This window comes from Eriocheir sinensis, chromosome 13, assembly GCF_024679095.1.
Source record: "Eriocheir sinensis breed Jianghai 21 chromosome 13, ASM2467909v1, whole genome shotgun sequence".
In the NCBI taxonomy this organism is placed as follows: Eukaryota; Metazoa; Arthropoda; class Malacostraca; order Decapoda; family Varunidae; genus Eriocheir; species Eriocheir sinensis.
The window spans coordinates 3,757,868-3,775,082 of NC_066521.1; the positions used below are offsets into that span (position 1 = coordinate 3,757,868).

General features: G+C 50.1%; 2 long non-coding RNA genes across 2 annotated transcripts; both read right to left on the bottom strand.

Annotated features, from left to right (window-relative positions):
- Positions 1 to 3,817: 3,817 nt before the first annotated feature.
- LOC126997892 (uncharacterized) lies at positions 3,818 to 8,184 on the bottom strand. Its single transcript, XR_007752441.1, has 3 exons — positions 4,126 to 8,184; positions 4,045 to 4,084; positions 3,818 to 3,880 (listed from the first exon to the last, which is right to left on the bottom strand). It is a non-coding gene; the product is annotated as an uncharacterized LOC126997892 (long non-coding RNA).
- Positions 8,185 to 8,420: 236 nt separating this feature from the next.
- Positions 8,421 to 12,988, bottom strand: LOC126997894 (uncharacterized). Its single transcript, XR_007752442.1, has 2 exons — positions 10,535 to 12,988; positions 8,421 to 10,490 (listed from the first exon to the last, which is right to left on the bottom strand). It is a non-coding gene; the product is annotated as an uncharacterized LOC126997894 (long non-coding RNA).
- Between the last annotated feature and the right edge of the window lie 4,227 nt (positions 12,989 to 17,215).

A 17,215-nucleotide genomic window follows, 5' to 3' on the forward strand; every position in this document is an offset into this window, starting at 1 on the left:
TTTCTGAGCCTAGTGATAGTTTGACAAGGCTTCTGTACAATGAATGTGAAAAAAACACTCATGAGAACCCGGTTTATCTCCTTTGTGACATTTGGAAATATTTGCCGAGAGCCGAAAGCGTCTGAGAATACGTGCCCTGCGGCGGAATCCACAAACATACTAACTACGAACTAAGCCTTTGTGAATTCGGGTCCTGGTGCCATACGGTGTTGTAACCTTCTCGTGTCCTGTGTTATTATTTTCACCACCCACTCAAGCTCTCTAAAGTGCATTGTTGAGTCTACTTATTTCTTTATTTAAGTTTCTTCTGCGCCTGTTCTGCTGTCCTAAGATGTTGTACACTACGTCACTAAGGACCGTATTACTAAACACTTCGTTGCCCAAGTTCACATATTTGACAAGGCTTTCGTAGGAGTTGTGGGCATTTCCAGAAGTAGTTTTATGACCCTGGTGGTAGTTTGACCCTTCCTCTGTACCGTGAACCTAAATAAACACTCATTAGAACCCGATTGATCCCCACTTTGATCTTTATAAATGGCTGATGTTAGAAGCGAAAGGTTCACATATTTGACAAGGCTTTCGTAGGAGCTGTGGGCATTTCCAGAAGTAGTTTTATGACCCTGGTGGTAGTTTGACCCTTCCTCTGTACCGTGAACCTAAATAAACACTCATTAGAACCCGATTGATCCCCACTTTGACCTTTATAAATGGCTGATGTTGGAAGCGAAAGGTTCACATATTTGACAAGGCTTTCGTAGGAGTTTGGGGCATTTCTAGTTTTATGACCCTGGTGGTAGTCTGACCTTTCTTCTGCACCACGAACCTAAAGAAACACTCATTAGAACCCGACTGATCCCCTCTTTGACGTTTAGAAATAGCTGATGTGAGAAACGAGAGTATCTTATAATTCCGACCTATGTCTTGTCCTTTACTTTTTATTTTCACCACCCACTCAAATTCTCTCCAGTCGTTTGCAGTTCGGGGTCCATATTCTTAAACGTAACTGGCTCCCATGACGATTATTTCCCCCATACAGAGAAGGTTAACTGGGTCTCTGTAAGTGTTCTCCCGTCAAGATGCAGAGGCCAGGTAAAACTATCTCTTGCATCACAACGCAGTCCATGGAAATCCAAACAACTTCTACGAGAGACTCTTCAGACGGGCGAACAGGGGCGGCGGTACGTTTGAGAATACGGGTACAGTTTCGTGACCATGCCCTTTAGTGTATCCTGCTTCTGTTCTGCTACTACTAAACTACTGTGCGCAGCTGTCGTGTCCGTCCGTGGCGCGCCCAGTGTATTTCATTCGGCTCCTTGTGACATTGGCAGCCCTGAACTCAATGTAAACACTTCGGACAGGCGTGCCAACTCTTCAGCTCCACTCCCCCACACCCCTCCATCGTTCCCCCTTTGCTCATCACCTGCTCTTCCCCCTCTCTTCTAGGTCTCCTCCACCGTTGCTTTTTATTATTATCCTCATTTTCTTATCTTCTCTTTTACACTAATTCTATATCTTCCCCTCCCTACCCTTCCCCACACCTCTTCCCTTCCTCCATCCTTGCTTTTCATATCCTCCCTTTCCTTATCCTCCCTTCTACACTATTCCATTCCCCCATCTTCTTCCCCTCCCTACCCTGCCTCACCATCTCTTCCCTTCCTCCACCCCTTGCTATCTTCCCTTTCACACTATTCCATTCCCCCATCTTCTTCCCCTTCCTGTCCTTCCTCACCATCTCTTCCCTTCCTCCACCCCTTGCTATCTTCCTTTCCACACTATTCCATTCCCCCATCTTCTTCCTCTTCCTACCCTTCCTCACCATCTCTTCCCTTCCTCCACTTTCGTTTCTCATATTCTTCCTTCCTCATCTTCCCTCTTCCTCTATTCCACTCCCCCATCTTCTTCCCCTTCCCGTCCTTCCCCACACCTCTTCCCTTCCTCCATCATTGCTTTTCTCATATTCTTCCTTCCTCATCTTCCCTCTTCCTCTATTCCATTCCCCCATCTTCTTCCTCTTCCCGTCCTTCCCCACACCTCTTCCCTTCCTCCATCATTGCTTTTCTCATATTCTTCCTTCCTCATCTTCCCTCTTCCTCTATTCCATTCCCCCATCTTCTTCCTCTTCCCGTCCTTCCCCACACCTCTTCCCTTCCTCCACTTTCGTTTCTCATATTCTTCCTTCCTCATCTTCCTTTTTTATACCATTCCTTTCTTCCATCTCCTTCCCCTTCCCTTCCTTCCCTTCGTTATTCTCCTTTTCTTCTCCCCTTCTCTTTTTTCTTCCCTTGTCTTCGTAACCTCCCCTTCTTTTGTATTCCTGTTTGTTGCTTTCCTTATTCTTTTCCTCATTTCCTTTCTTTCTTTTTCCATCTCCCTCATTTTCTTCCACGTTCATTCGTTCCATTTGTATTCCTTCCATCATTCTCTCTTTCTTCTTCATTATCGTCGGCCTTCTCTTGTTCCTTTTTACTGTTCTCCATTTCCTCCTCTTCCCTTCGTTTTCTTCATTCTGTTCATTCCCTTTCCTTTCCCTTATTCTCTTCCTCATTCCCTTTCTTCCACTCTCCTCCCTATCTTCATCCTTTTTCTGTTCCTTCTTTCCGTCCACCGTTTCCCTTCTTCGTCCTCCACTTCTCTTCGTTTTCTTCATTCTCTTCCCTTTCCTTCCCTTCCCTTATTCTCTTCTTCATTTCCTTTCTCTCTTTCTCCATCCTCCTAATTTTCATTCCCTCATTCTCTTCTTTTCATCCTTTTCTTCTTCCTTCTTACCGTTCTCCTTTTCCCTTCCTCCTCCTCCTCTTCCCTTCGTTCATTCCTCTTCTTCTGGTTACATACTTTTCTCTCTTCTCGGCTCCAGCTTCTCTCTTATCCCCCTTCCTCCTCCTCCTCCTTCGCTATCCCCCTTCCAATCACCACCCATGGCTAGCACCGCCCAGAAATTGACTTACAGGAATGCAACACTTTTTCTTTCTTTATATATTTCTCTTTCTTTCGTTCCTTCGTTCATTTGTTCGTGCGCTGTTTCGTTCTTTGCTTCTTTCGTTCGTTCGGCCGTTCTCTGTCTGTCTGGGTTTCATCGTTCACCGGCTTTTGGAGTCTCAGGGCCACATTCTTAAACATTTCGGCGTCCAAGTATTATACATTTGACAAGACTTTCGTAGGAGTTGTGAGCATTTCCATCCTTGCTTTTCATACCCTCCCTTTCCTTGTCTTCCCTTCCACGCCATTCCATTCCCCCATCTTCTTCCCCTTCCTACCCTTCCTCACCATCTCTTCCCTTCCTCCACCCCTGCTATCTTCCCTTCCACACTATTCCATTCCCCCATCTACTTCCCCTTCCCGTCCTTCCCCACACCTCTTCCCTATCAGCTTTTATAACCCCGGTGGTGGTGTGAGGAAGCTTCTGTACCATGAACGTGAAAAAAAAACCACTCATGCGAATCTGGTTAATCTTCTTTTCGGCCTTTGGAAATTGTTGACATGAGGAGTGGATGCGTCTGATTACACCGACTTTAATATCTTAGAAACCTTGGCAGTCTTCCGTTCTTTGTGGGTAGCAGTGAGTTGCGAATTTTTGTGTTTTTATAGTGTTTAGTCCTTGATCTTCCTCCTTTGAGTTTTTATAGTATTTAGTTCTCGATCTTCTTCCTCTTTGTTTTTTTTATAGTGTTTAGACCTTGATCTTCTTCCTCTTTGTTTTTTTTATAGTGTTTAGACCTTGATCTTCTTCCTCTTTGTTTTTTTTTATAGTGTTTAGTCCTCGATCTTCTTCCTCTTTGTTTTTTTTATAGTGTTTAGTCCTTGATCTTCTTCCTCTTGGGTTTTTTTTATAGTGTTTAGTCCTTGATCTTCTTCCTCTTTGTTTTTTTTATAGTGTTTAGTCCTTGATCTTCTTCCTCTTTGTTTTTTTTTATAGTGTTTAGTCCTTGATCTTCCTCCTCTTTGTTTTTTTTATAGTGTTTGGTCCTTGATCTTCTTCCTCTTTGTTTTTTTATAGTATTTAGTCCTCGATCTTCTTCCTCTTTGTTTTTTTTATAGTGTTTAGACCTTGATCTTCTTCCTCTTTGTTTTTTTATAGTATTTAGTCCTCGATCTTCTTCCTCTTTGTTTTTTTTATAGTGTTTAGACCTTGATCTTCTTCCTCTTGTTTTTTTTTTATAGTGTTTAGTCCTTGATCTTCCTCCTCTTTGTTTTTTTTATAGTGTTTGGTCCTTGATCTTCCTCCTTTGTGTTTTTATAGTATTTAGTCCTCGATCTTCTTCCTCTTTGTTTTTTTTATAGTGTTTAGACCTCGATCTTCTTCCTCTTTGTTTTTTTTATAGTGTTTAGACCTTGATCTTCTTCCTCTTTGTTTTTTTTATAGTGTTTAGTCCTCGATCTTCTTCCTCTTTGTTTTTTTTATAGTGTTTAGACCTCGATCTTCTTCCTCTTTGTTTTTTTTATAGTGTTTAGTCCTTGATCTTCTTCCTCTTTGTTTTTTTTATAGTGTTTAGTCCTCGATCTTCTTCCTCTTTGTTTTTTTTATAGTGTTTAGTCCTTGATCTTCTTCCTCTTTGTTTTTTTTATAGTGTTTAGTCCTCGATCTTCTTCCTCTTTGTTTTTTTTATAGTGTTTAGTCCTTGATCTTCTTCCTCTTTGTTTTTGTTTTTTGTTTTTTTAAGCACGTATTATTCAACACATCGGCGCCTCAGTTCACCCGTTTGAAAAGCCTCTCGTGGAAGTTGCTGGGATTTCCATGGACTGTTTTGAGAGTGCTAGTGACAGGCTTACGTGACTTCTGCTCCATGAACGGGAGAATCACCCATGGACACCCGGTTAATCTTGTCAGTGGCCTTGGTGAACGGCCGTAATGGGAGTCCGGTACGTTTAAGAATATGGGCTTTATTGGTGTTGTTAGACGCTTCTGCCTCTCACATCAATTATTTCCAAAGGCCAAAAAGGAGGTCAGTCTGGTTATAATGAGTTTTTCTGGGGGGTCCCTGGTACGGAAGGACGGTCAGACTACCAGAAGGGCAAAAAAAACAACCCCTGGAAAGGCCCACAACTCCTACGAAAGCCTTGTCAAATGTATGTGCCTGGCCGCCGAAATGTCTAAGAATATGGAGCTTAGTGTCTTGCCATATGGTTACACGCACTTGGCCAGCCCCCTTCCTCCCTCCCTGCTTGCCCTCCTCCCCGGCGTACTTACGAGACTTAGAGGTGAGGCAGGACTCCGCGTGCCTACTGGTGATGAGGCATGCATGGCAATAAGCTCCTCCTCCTCCTCCTCCTCTCGCGACTTGTGAATCAGGGAGGGAACAGTGAGTTGCTTTCCAGTGCTCGAGGGTGAGGGTTCCTTGGATGCTCAAGTCAGCACCACCACCACTAAAGTATTACCCCCCGTCTCTCATCACCACCCCTGGCCACACACCGCCACCACACCTACAAGAACACTCAGGCCTCCCCCGCCCCCGCCCGGCCCCCAGTGCTTCTCAAGCCACACTGTTGCTTTATCCCAAGACCTGTTTGTTGTCCTTCTTATCCGTCTCTCCATTGGCTTTGCGTCTACCTCTTCTCCATCCTTTTTCTCTTTATATTTTCATCTCCGTCTCCTCTTCATCCTCTCCCTCCTCTTCACTCACTCCTGCACGCCTGCAGGAAGCCTCCCTCCCTCTGCAGCCCCCCGCACCGTCACCGTTTCTGCCAGCAACAACACAGGTGGAGCAACGTGCCCGCCACCCGCCGCCCGCCCGCCGCCTGCCTCTCCTCGGCGTCCCTCTTCAGGGCGTGCATTCCTCCCCCCTCGCTTGTATATCTCATCTCTCCTCTCAAGCACTCGCTCCCCCGCCGGCTCTGCCCCGCCACCCCTCACCCCTGATAGCCTTTTAGCGGCGCCTGTCCCGCCTGGCGGACTCTGGGCTTCGTAACGAGGCGCCCTGCGTGCTGCCTGACACGCCCTCCACAGCCCTGCCTCATAAGCAGCTCGGCGAGGCCGCTCCGTGTAGCAAACACTCTTGACGGTTCAGTGAGCCTCATAAGGAATGCCTCAGCCTCGACGAAGCGTCCTCTACGTAACGAAAGCCGTCCCGTGCATCGATGAGGGTTGGTTGGCGCAGAAATCGTGACTCTTCATCTGATGGTCGGACGTGCGTGCCTTGACCACGGCGCCATTTGGCGGGGAAGTGGCATTACCGCGTAACCCAAGATGGGCTGACGGCCTCACCTGTGGGGCCACGTGAACACCCATTCCACCTTGTCGTTGCGAGTACTGGATTTTGTTCCCTCTGGGAAGCTTTCTACAAGTAAGTTCAGTTACACCACAGCAATGTTTTACATGGATACTACGCCAAAGATACTTCGCACTGCAAAACTACAGCGTCCGATGAGAAGCATATCATGAAAACCTCTACTCAAAAATATATGTACGGCCATGATGCAGAGCGTGAATGTTTTACCACCGTGTTTGGTGCATCAAAGTATCGGCATACATTTAAAGGCTTATAAGCCATGACTTGGCCGAGCATTATGCTCGCTGAAAAATGTGAAGTGAAAAATAATGTTAAAAATAAACGATACAATCACACTGCGTCACAGGCTCAAGGCTCGGCGGCCAGCACCCCTTCCCCCCTACGCTGATCCTCATGTCACCACCGCCTGCACATCGCCGCACCGCCACCACCACCTTCACCAGCCTCGCCACGTCCCTCCCTCATGCTATCCTCGTGTCATAACCACCTGCTCAGCGCCGCCACCACCACCGCCACCACCGGCTCATCCACCACCAGCCTCGCCACGCCTCCAGGCACCACGACACATTCTTGTTCGCTCACCCAAACCTCCACTACATCCTCCCTCACAGACCTCTCACTCCTGTCTTCCCTCCTTCTTCTCCTCCCACACGGCGACATACTCTTGTCCATCCCTCTCATCTTTGCCTCATGCCAATCCCTCCCCCTCTCTCCTCTCCTCCCGCCACACTCATTCATGTGCATTCCTCCTCCACACGCCTCCTTCGCCCCTCACACACACATCCTCCACTCCTCGACACCCTTTCCTCCCACATACTTACCCCAGCATGTTTCTCCCTGCCGCCCCTGGCCTCACCCCTTCCCACCATGCATCAACCCTGCCCGTCTGCTACCATCCACCCCTTCTTCCTTCCCTGCACCCCACCGACACATTTTTGGGGGTTAGACTATTGCAGAAGAGGTCTTGCATCGAAGGAGTGGGAATGTGACGTGTGAGTGTGTGTGTGTGTGTGTGTGTGTGTGTGTGTGTGTGTGTGTGTGTGTGTGTGTGTGTGTGTGTGTGTTGGCGTTTCTGGTAAGGTCTAGTCGCGGAGGTAGGTAGACCTGCCTTATAAGGTGGCCCCACCCAGCGCTCAACACACACACACACACACACGACTAACTAACAATCTTCCCCTCCATTTTGAATAAATTATTTCTTACAACATGTTTTACGAGCGGAAATTTTTGCACACACGCGAAATATAGTTTGCATATAAATTATTACACAATTTTGACGACACGTGTTGATTCTGGCAGCGAACGGGAAAACTGTGCTGCGTGTTGTCCTGGCGAGCCTGTCCCCACCACCTGACATCACCGCCTGTCACCGCCTCATCACAACCCTGCCGTGTTAGAACTTGGTGTTGCTAATGTACTACTGCTGAGGGCTGCCAAATTGTTGATAGAGGTGGAAAAAAAGTGTTATAAGTAATAACAGTATAATTTTAGTAGTTTTCACTGCGTTTACGTGCAAATTCTAGTATTAACCCCTTGACTACGGGTTTCCTACAGTCAGACCTCACCAAGCTACAGAAATGGAACAAAAAGTGTCTGCTACAATTCAATGAAGAGGAATGTAAAGTCCTGTACCTTGGGAGGGGATATCCAGCACACCAATACCACATGGGAAACACTCCACTATCCACCACAGAGGCATAGAAAGACATGGGAGTATAGTTACCAGGCTACCAGTGAAAGCCAAATCCGTGCCAATCGCAGCGGACGGGTTAAGTTCACTACTTTTACTTCTACTACTACTATTACTACTTCTACTTCCACGTCTACACCGTTCCCACCACCACCACCACCACCGCCGCCGGCAGCAACACAGCATGCTCGCAGAAAACGTGGCACCACCGCCAGAATATTTGCACCAGATAGTGTTACGTTTGTCCTGGCCTATACATTAACGCACCCTGGCCCCCCCCCCCGCCAGAGCCACCCCCACCCCCCACCCTCAACAGTAACCCTTCTCCGCCACTCCATTGATTCCCCCACTCCCCATCTTCTGCCTTCCTCTCCTCATCTACTTCACTTTTAATCTCCCTTCCTCCTTCTCTTCCTCTTTCCCTTCACTATAATCTAGAAACAATGTATTTTTGCTTTCGATAGAATGTGTTACTTTTGCATGAATTCTCTCTCTCTCTCTCTCTCTCTCTCTCTCTCTCTCTCTCTCTCTCTCTCTCTCTCTCTCTCTCTCTCTCTCTCTCTCTCTCTCATACATACGTATACTATATATTATTTATTATAGGACCGACCAACAAGTGTAGCCACCCAAACCGTTACGGCTTCAGCTCCTGGTTACAATGAGGGTACACTGCTGTTTCTGAGCGGCAGCAAAGAGCGCACTGCAATGATCGCTCGGCAGAAGGGCTGCTGACGACGGCGGCCTTTCACACATTAGTAGCTAATAAAAGGGCGCAAAACAAGTTTCAGTTTGTCAGTGGCAACAGTGGCTGCCTGTTTAGGGAGCTAAATAGCTTTTCTGAGGGAGTTGGTAACAGCCATCGAGGGAGTGGCGCACATTATTCATTTTTATTTATTTATTCAACATTTTATTTATTTATGTTTGGATAACTTGTGGGTCGGTCAGCCAGCGCCTTGGAGCCGAAGCTTGGTGATTCAACATGCGAGCTAGCCCTGCCCGGTGCCGCCGCCTGGCTGTCCCCGCCTCTCAAGCCTCCTCCTGCTCCCCGGCCCCTCAGCCCCCCGCCCCTACAGGTGTCCAGTGACCTGTCGCTGCCTTCTGCTCGACGGTTAGGTAAAGGCGAGGCTGGAGCCACGGTGGCCACGGGTGCGTCGCGGGATGGAAGGAGTTAAAAATTTTGACGCTGTCGTTCGCCTTAATCCTCTCACGCACACGCCTAACTTAAAAAGAAAATATGTGGCTGATAGATTTTTTTTTCTGGCGTCCACTCTCGTCCCCTGCCTCTTGCTCGCCGCCCGCTGGTGCTGGAGCTTTTTATTTTATTTTCCTAGCTGCGCCTCCTCTTCGTTCCCTGTTTGTCCATGGATGACGCCCCCCTCCCTTTCCTCGTATACTCCACGCCCACGTCCGACGTATAGAAAAAAAGAGAATTCTGTAGCTGATAACTTTATTCTATTCTCTCTTCCTAGCAGTTCTTTCCCGCTTCGTGAGACCTAAATGAAAACACGCCTCTTAAACACGATATTCGGGGTGCAAATTCACTGTTTTAGTCTAGTAGTTTGTCTTTACCCCTGACTCGGTACTTTCTTATGAACTCGAGGCGTCGGGCAGTTCATGCGGCGCTCAGGCAGAATGTCACGTCCCTCCTTGGAGCTGCTGCCGACCGCCGCGTGGAAACTGCTGCCCATTACGTTTGTACTTTATAGAGGAGCGAAGGGGAAAAGTGATGTTGTTTTTGATTTTTGTCCAATATGAAAATCTTAAAACTAGATGCCGTGACAATTTATGATTTTACTGTAAGTCTTTTCCTTCCCTCTCTCTCTCTCTCTCTCTCTCTCTCTCTCTCTCTCTCTCTCTCTCTCTCTCTCTCTCTCTCTCTCTCTCTCTCTCTCTCTCTCTCTCTCTCTCTCTCTCTCTCTCTCTCTTCTTTAACTTTGCCCTAAATGAAAACCTTAAAAACTAGATGCTGTGACAATATAAGATTTTACTGTAAGTCTTTTTCTTCTCTCTCTCTCTCTCTCTCTCTCTCTCTCTCTCTCTCTCTCTCTCTCTCTCTCTCTCTCTCTCTCTCTCTCTCTTCTTTAATCTTTCCCCTAAATGAAAACCTTAAAAACTAGATGCTGTGACAATATAAGATTTTACTGCAAGTCTTTTTCTTCCCCCCCCCTCTCTCTCTCTCTCTCTCTCTCTCTCTCTCTCTCTCTCTCTCTCTGAACTAAAGGAGGGGGGTGGGGGCATATTGCTACTCCTAATGACCTCTGCAACTGGTATTGATGGCGACGCTGCTTGCACTACACACCTATAGACACCTGACACCTTCTGACCCGCACACCTACACACCTGACAATGATGGTCCGACACACTTACACATCTGGCACTTACTGACCTGCACACCTGCCTATAGACTACCTGGTAAATGTGGCACCAACGACTTACAAACTTACACCAATCTAACGACCCACACACCAGCCACTAACGACCCACACACCTGCCACTGACCACTTACACATCTGCCACTAACGACCCACACACCTGCCACTGACCACTTACACATCTGCCACTAACGACCCACACACCTGCCACTAACCGCTTACACATCTGTCACTATCGACCCACACACCTGCCACTAACCACTTATACATCTGCCACTAACGACCCACACACCTGCCTCTAATGACCTAACGAACGAACAAACACACTAACAGCCTCTCTCGCCCTCTGTCCTTTCTGTCGCTACCACCATCACACACACACACACACACACACACACACCAACATTACATGGCGTCATTCATGCAGTATTTATGCAGAACCTATCAAGCAAAATCAGTGTTCTATAGATCGCATTTGTATGTATGTATATATTGATGCCAGAATAATGGTCTCTGATTTTGTATTATTTTACTCTCTGTACATGTGAATAAATAGTTGACTTTGAACTCCCCCCTTCCCCCGATGGTGTACACTGTACAGGTTGTATGGGAGTTTGAAGCCTAACTCCTCTTTTTGCCCGACCCTCTGCCCTCTATCCGATGAAAAGTCCCTCCATTCATTTCACAAAAGCTTGATCCAATTTGCGTGCATGGCTACCACGAACTATAATTTAATCATAATTAAACACACACACACACACGCACACACAGACTATATTGTACATGCACATAATTTAGTGTCTCAACTTGCAATTGTGATGAGTGATTTGTTCGTAAACTACTTATGGTTATGAAATTCACAGTTAATTTTCATGAGAGAGAGAGAGAGAGAGAGAGAGAGAGAGAGAGAGAGCATGCAGGTCAGCGCCCCGCCCTACAAGGTGTGCCGGCACTACCTACCTTCGCTACACCCGCACACCTGCTGGCCGCTGGGGGTCTCGGGGGCAGAAGACCAAGTCCTGCGCCCCAAGGGACTTCTTGAGGCATGGGGCGCCTGGCGAGGGGCGGGGTGGTGGTGCAGAACGCAGGGGCTGCCCCTCGGCAGGGTGCCTCCACAACACGTGGCGCAGGATGGCGTTAGCCTCACTCAACTTTCCGGAACTGGGTCACGCGGCGACCGTGTTTGTGCGCCCCCGACTCCCGCCGCCCCCAGTGACCGAGTGCATGTCAGGGCCGCGGAAGGTGCCAATCGCATGAAGTTTGTCCGAAAGGACCGAGCTGGCCCCCTCCCCGCCTGCCTCGCCGCCCGGCTCCGCCTCGGCTGGCCAGGGATCCATAAATCAATCCTTACTGTCACAAAACTCGAGCAGGTGTCGGCGGAGCACGCGATATCGTGCCGCAGAGCCGCTGGTGAGGCGGCTGCTGGCCCAGGAGGGCGGACGGGCGGCGCCACCACGGCAGACACCCCGCCCCGCCCCGTCCCGCCTGGCCCTCACCCTTGCCACTACACTCCCTGTAAACAGACAGTCTACAAATATTTACCCGTGGGCCTGAGGTCTCGCCGCAATGCACACTGAACGGATTAAATTTTGGGACTGAAACAGTAAGTCCGCGTCAGGCGTGGGTACGACCAATCAAGTGAAGGGTTGCCGCGGGGGCCAGACGGGTTCAGTCTGTGGACCTCCAAGAGAGGCGAGGACAGCGGGGCACCGCGACACCACGGCGCGGCGGGGGGCGTCGGGACGGCTGGGCGACGCGAGGTCTGCCTGGCCGGTGCTCTCAATCTTCCGTCCCGACTAAACTAGAGGGTTTCAGGAGATGGTGAGGGTGGTGGTGCGAGGGGCTAGTGGTGAAGGGAAGTGGTGCAGTTTGTGGTGCAGACTGACTGCGGTAGTGCTGATGTGGTGGTAGAAGTGTGGAGGACTGCACCTGCAGGGCCTTGGCTGGCTCCCTCGAGGACCGTGGGCGGCCACTGATGACGGCGGCGTGGGCGTGTGGGGGCGGTGTGGAGACGCGGGCGGGGTCTTTGCACTGCCCGGGAGGACGGTGGCGGTGAGCGGCGCGGCGGCAACCGCTAGAGTGGTCCGCGGCGGAGTGAGCCGGCCAGCCGCGGGACACGCTCACCTGCGGCCCCGCCCTGGGTTGCCACACGTCTCCACGCCCCCACCCCCCTGGCCTACACACACACACACACACACACACACACACTCTCTCTCTCTCTCTCTCTCTCTCTCTCTCTCTCTCTCTCTCTCTCTCTCTCTCATACACACAACTCACCCATAGGAAGAACGATACACTTGACGCTGAACACCTTATAAGCTGGGCCACGAGGGGCCTGCCCCGCAGCACACCTGTTGTCTCGAGCGGCAGGTGTAGCGGCCCGAGCAGCTGCCCACACCTAGCGGCCGCCTGAAGGCAGTGACGTCACGGGCAACCTGTGCCCACCACAGCTGGTGCTCCCCGAGGGGCCTCGCAGCCTGCCCCACGAAGGCCGCGTGTCGGCCTGGCTACGGGGGCACCGCTGTGCTGAGGGGCAGCGCGTGACCTCCTGAGGGCAGGGGTCCGAGCTGCAGGGCGGCCAGGCGGCGGTGCTGCGGTGCTGCGGGGCGCCGGGCATGTGGCGACCCCTGGCAGTCCACGCCGGCCCTCGCGCCACCGCCCCACTCACATGACATTTCAACTCATGATTACTTTATAACCAATTGTCCTTTAGATCCGTGACATTTGGAGACGCGAAAGAACATCGGAAATATTGATCCCCAACCGAAAGGGCAACAAAAGGGAGCGTCGGGGGCCTGCTGGGGTGGGCGAGGTGGGCGGTTGATCCCTGCTGGTGGGTGTGGGCACCTGCCGAAGCCGCCGCCGCCGCCACCTCACCTGCTCGCACCACGCGGCCCACGGGGTCACTGCTTGGGCTTTATCCTGCGCTGACCCGGCCACATGATGTCACTGCTGTGGGCTCGATGGGGACACTTGAATCGTCACTGCTGGCAGTGCTGGTAGTGATGTCACTGCTGGTGGTGTACGGTGACATCATAACACGCCATATTGTGTGGTGATGTCACTGCTGGTGGTGTTGTGCGGTGACATCATAACACGACATTGTGTGGTGATGTCACTGCTGGTGGTGTTGTGCGGTGACATCATAACACGACATTGTGTGGTGATGTCACTGCTGGTGGTGTTGTGCGGTGACATCATAACACGACATTGTGTGGTGATGTCACTGCTGGTGGTGTTGTGCGGTGACATCATAACACGACATTGTGTGGTGATGTCACTGCTGGTGGTGTTGTGCGGTGACATCATAACACGACATTGTGTGGTGATGTCACTGCTGGTGGTGTTGTGCGGTGACATCATAACACGACATTGTGTGGTGATGTCACTGCTGGTGGTGTTGTGCGATGACATCATAACACGACATTGTGTGGTGATGTCACTGCTGGTGGTGTTGTGCGGTGACATCATAACACGACATTGTGTGGTGATGTCACTGCTGATGATGGTGTGCGGTCACATCATTACACCCCGTACTGGCGGTGCTATGGTTATGTCACTGCTGGCGGTGATGTGGTTATGTTAGTGCTGGCGGTGATGTGGTTATGTTAGTGCTGGCGGTGATGTGGTTATGTTAGTGCTGGCGGTGATGTGGTTATGTTAGTGCTGGCGGTGATGTGGTTATGTTAGTGCTGGCGGTGATGTGGTTATGTTAGTGCTGGCGGTGATGTGGTTATGTTAGTGCTGGTGGTGATGTGGTTATGTTAGTGCTGGCGGTGATGTGGTTATGTTAGTGCTGGCGGTGATGTGGTTATGTTAGTGCTGGCGGTGATGTGGTTATGTTAGTGCTGGCGGTGATGTGGTTACGTCACTGCTGGCGGTGATGTGGTTATGTTAGTGCTGGCGGTGATGTGGTTACGTCACTGCTGGCGGTGATGTGGTTATGTTAGTGCTGGCGGTGATGTGGTTATGTTAGTGCTGGCGGTGATGTGGTTACGTCACTGCTGGCGGTGATGTGGTTATGTTAGTGCTGGCGGTGATGTGGTTATGTTAGTGCTGGCGGTGATGTGGTTATGTTAGTGCTGGCGGTGATGTGGTTACGTCACTGCTGGCGGTGATGTGGTTATGTTAGTACTGGCGGTGATGTGGTTATGTTAGTGCTGGCGGTGATGTGGTTATGTTAGTGCTGGCGGTGATGTGGTTATGTTAGTGCTGGCGGTGATGTGGTTACGTCACTGCTGGCGGTGATGTGGTTATGTTAGTACTGGCGGTGATGTGGTTATGTTAGTGCTGGCGGTGATGTGGTTATGTTAGTGCTGGCGGTGATGTGGTTATGTTAGTGCTGGCGGTGATGTGCTTATGTTAGTGCTGGCGGTGATGTGGTTATGTTAGTGCTGGCGGTGATGTGGTTATGTTAGTGCTGGCGGTGATTTGGTTATGTTAGTGCTGGCGGTGATGTGGTTATGTTAGTGCTGGCGGTGATGTGGTTATGTTAGTGCTGGGGGTGATGTTGTTATGTCGCTGCTGGCGGTTATGTTGTTATGTTAGTGCTGGCGGTGATGTGGTTATTTTAGTGCTGGCGGTGATGTGGTTACGTCACTGCTGGCGGTGATGTGGTTATGTTAATGCTGGCGGTGATGTGGTTATGTTAGTGCTGGCGGTGATGTGGTTATGTTAGTGCTGGCGGTGATGTGGTTATGTCACTGCTGGCGGTGATGTGGTTATGTCACTGCAGGTGGTGATATGGTTATGTCACTGCTGGCGGTGATGTGGCTATGTCACTGCTGGCGGTGATGTGGTTATGTTAGTGCTGGCGGTGATGTGGTTACGTCACTGCTGGCGGTGATGTGGTTATGTTAGTGCTGGCGGTGATATGGTTATGTTAGTGCTGGCGGTGATGTGGTTATGTTAGTGCTGGCGGTGATGTTGTTATATCACTGCTGGCGGTGATGTGGTTATGTCACTGCTGGCGGTGATTTGATCACGTCACTGCTGGCGGTGATGTGGTTATGTTAGTGCTGGCGGTGATGTTGTTATGTCACTGCTGGCGGTGATGTGGCTATGTCACTGCTGGCGGTGATATGGTTATGTCACTGCTGGGGGTGATGTTGTTATGTCACTGCTGGCGGTAATGTTGTTATGTCACTGCTGGCGGTGATGTTGTTACGTCACTGCTGGCGGTGATGTTGCTACGTCAGTGCTGGCGGTAATGTTGTTATGTCACTGCTGGCGGTGATGTTGTTACGTCAGTGCTGGCGGTGATGTTGTTACGTCACTTCTGGCGTTGATGTTGTTATGTTAGTGCTGGCGGTGATGTTGTTACGTCACTGCTGGCGGTGATGTTGTTATGTTAGTGCTGACGGTGATGTTGTTACGTCACTGCTGGCGGTGATGTTGTTACGTTAGTGCTGGCGGTAATGTTGTTATGTCAGTGCTGGCGGTGATGTTGTTACGTCGCTGCTGGCGGAGATGTTGTTACGTTAGTGCTGGCGGTAATGTTGTTATGTCAGTGCTGGCGGTGATGTTGTTACGTCGCTGCAGGCGGTGATGTTGTTACGTCAGTGCTGGCGGTGATGTTGTTATGTCAGTGCTGGCGGTGATGTTATTATGTTAGTGCTGGCGGTGATGTTGTTACGTCACTGCCGGCGGTGATGTTGTTACGTCGCTGCTGGCGGTGATGTAGTTACGTCGCTGCTGGCGGTGATGTTGTTACGTCAGTGCTGGCGGTGATGTTGTTATGTCAGTGCTGGCGGTGATGTTATTATGTTAGTGCTGGCGGTGATGTTGTTACGTCACTGCCGGCGGTGATGTTGTTACGTCGCTGCTGGCGGTGATGTAGTTACGTCGCTGCTGGCGGTGATGTTGTTACGTCGCTGCCGGCGGTGATGTTGTTACGTCGCTGCTGGCGGTGATGTTGTTACGTCGCTGCCGGCGGTGATGTTGTTACGTCGCTGCTGGCGGTGATGTTGTTACGTCGCTGCCGGCGGTGATGTTGTTACGTCGCTGCCGGCGGTGATGTTGTTACGTCGCTGCTGGCGGTGATGTTCTTACGTCGCTGCTGGCGGTGATGTTGTTACGTCAGTGCTGGCGGTGATGTTGTTACGTCAGTGCTGGCGGTGATGTGTGGTGTTGTTAGTACTGGCGGTGATGTGTGGTGTTGTTAGTACTGGCGGTGCTGTGTGGTGTTGTTAGTACTGGCGGTGATGTGTGGTGTTGTTAGTACTGGCGGTGCTGTGTGGTGTTGTTAGTACTGGCGGTGCTGTGTGGTGTTGTTAGTACTGGCGGTGCTGTGTGGTGTTGTTAGTACTGGCGGTGCTGTGTGGTGTTGTTAGTACTGGCGGTGCTGTGTTGTGGTATGACAGTGCCGGTGGTGGTTTGTGGTTATGTCACTGCACTGGTGGCGGTGTTAACATCACAGCTCACTAAAAAAAATCTCCCTTATTACTTGTATACGAAGTTTGATATCTCTTTTGTCCACCATCTGAACCTCTCACCACTCTCCCCTCTCTTCCATCTTCTCCAGGTGCCGTGGAAGCGAGGCACCTCAATTGAAACGGATTGATGGGAGAGAGAGAGAGAGAGAGAGAGAGAGAGAGAGAGAGAGATCTGGCCTCCATTGATAAGGGAGTGATGTCGTGTCGTCCTAATTTTCCTCATGTTCTTCTCAGTGTTGCGTTATCATTATATTCATCATCATCATCATCATCATCATTACCCACCATCCTCACTATTCTCCTCCTCATCTTTCACCTCGTCCTTATATTCAACTTCCTCTACCTCCTCCACCTCCTCCTCCTTCTCTTCCTCCTTCTTCTCCTCGTCATCATCATCAGATCTTCATTATCATCCTCATTATATCATCACTAACATCATTAATGCCTTCCTCCTCCTCCTCCTCCTCCTCCTCCTCCTCCTCCTCCTCCTCCTTC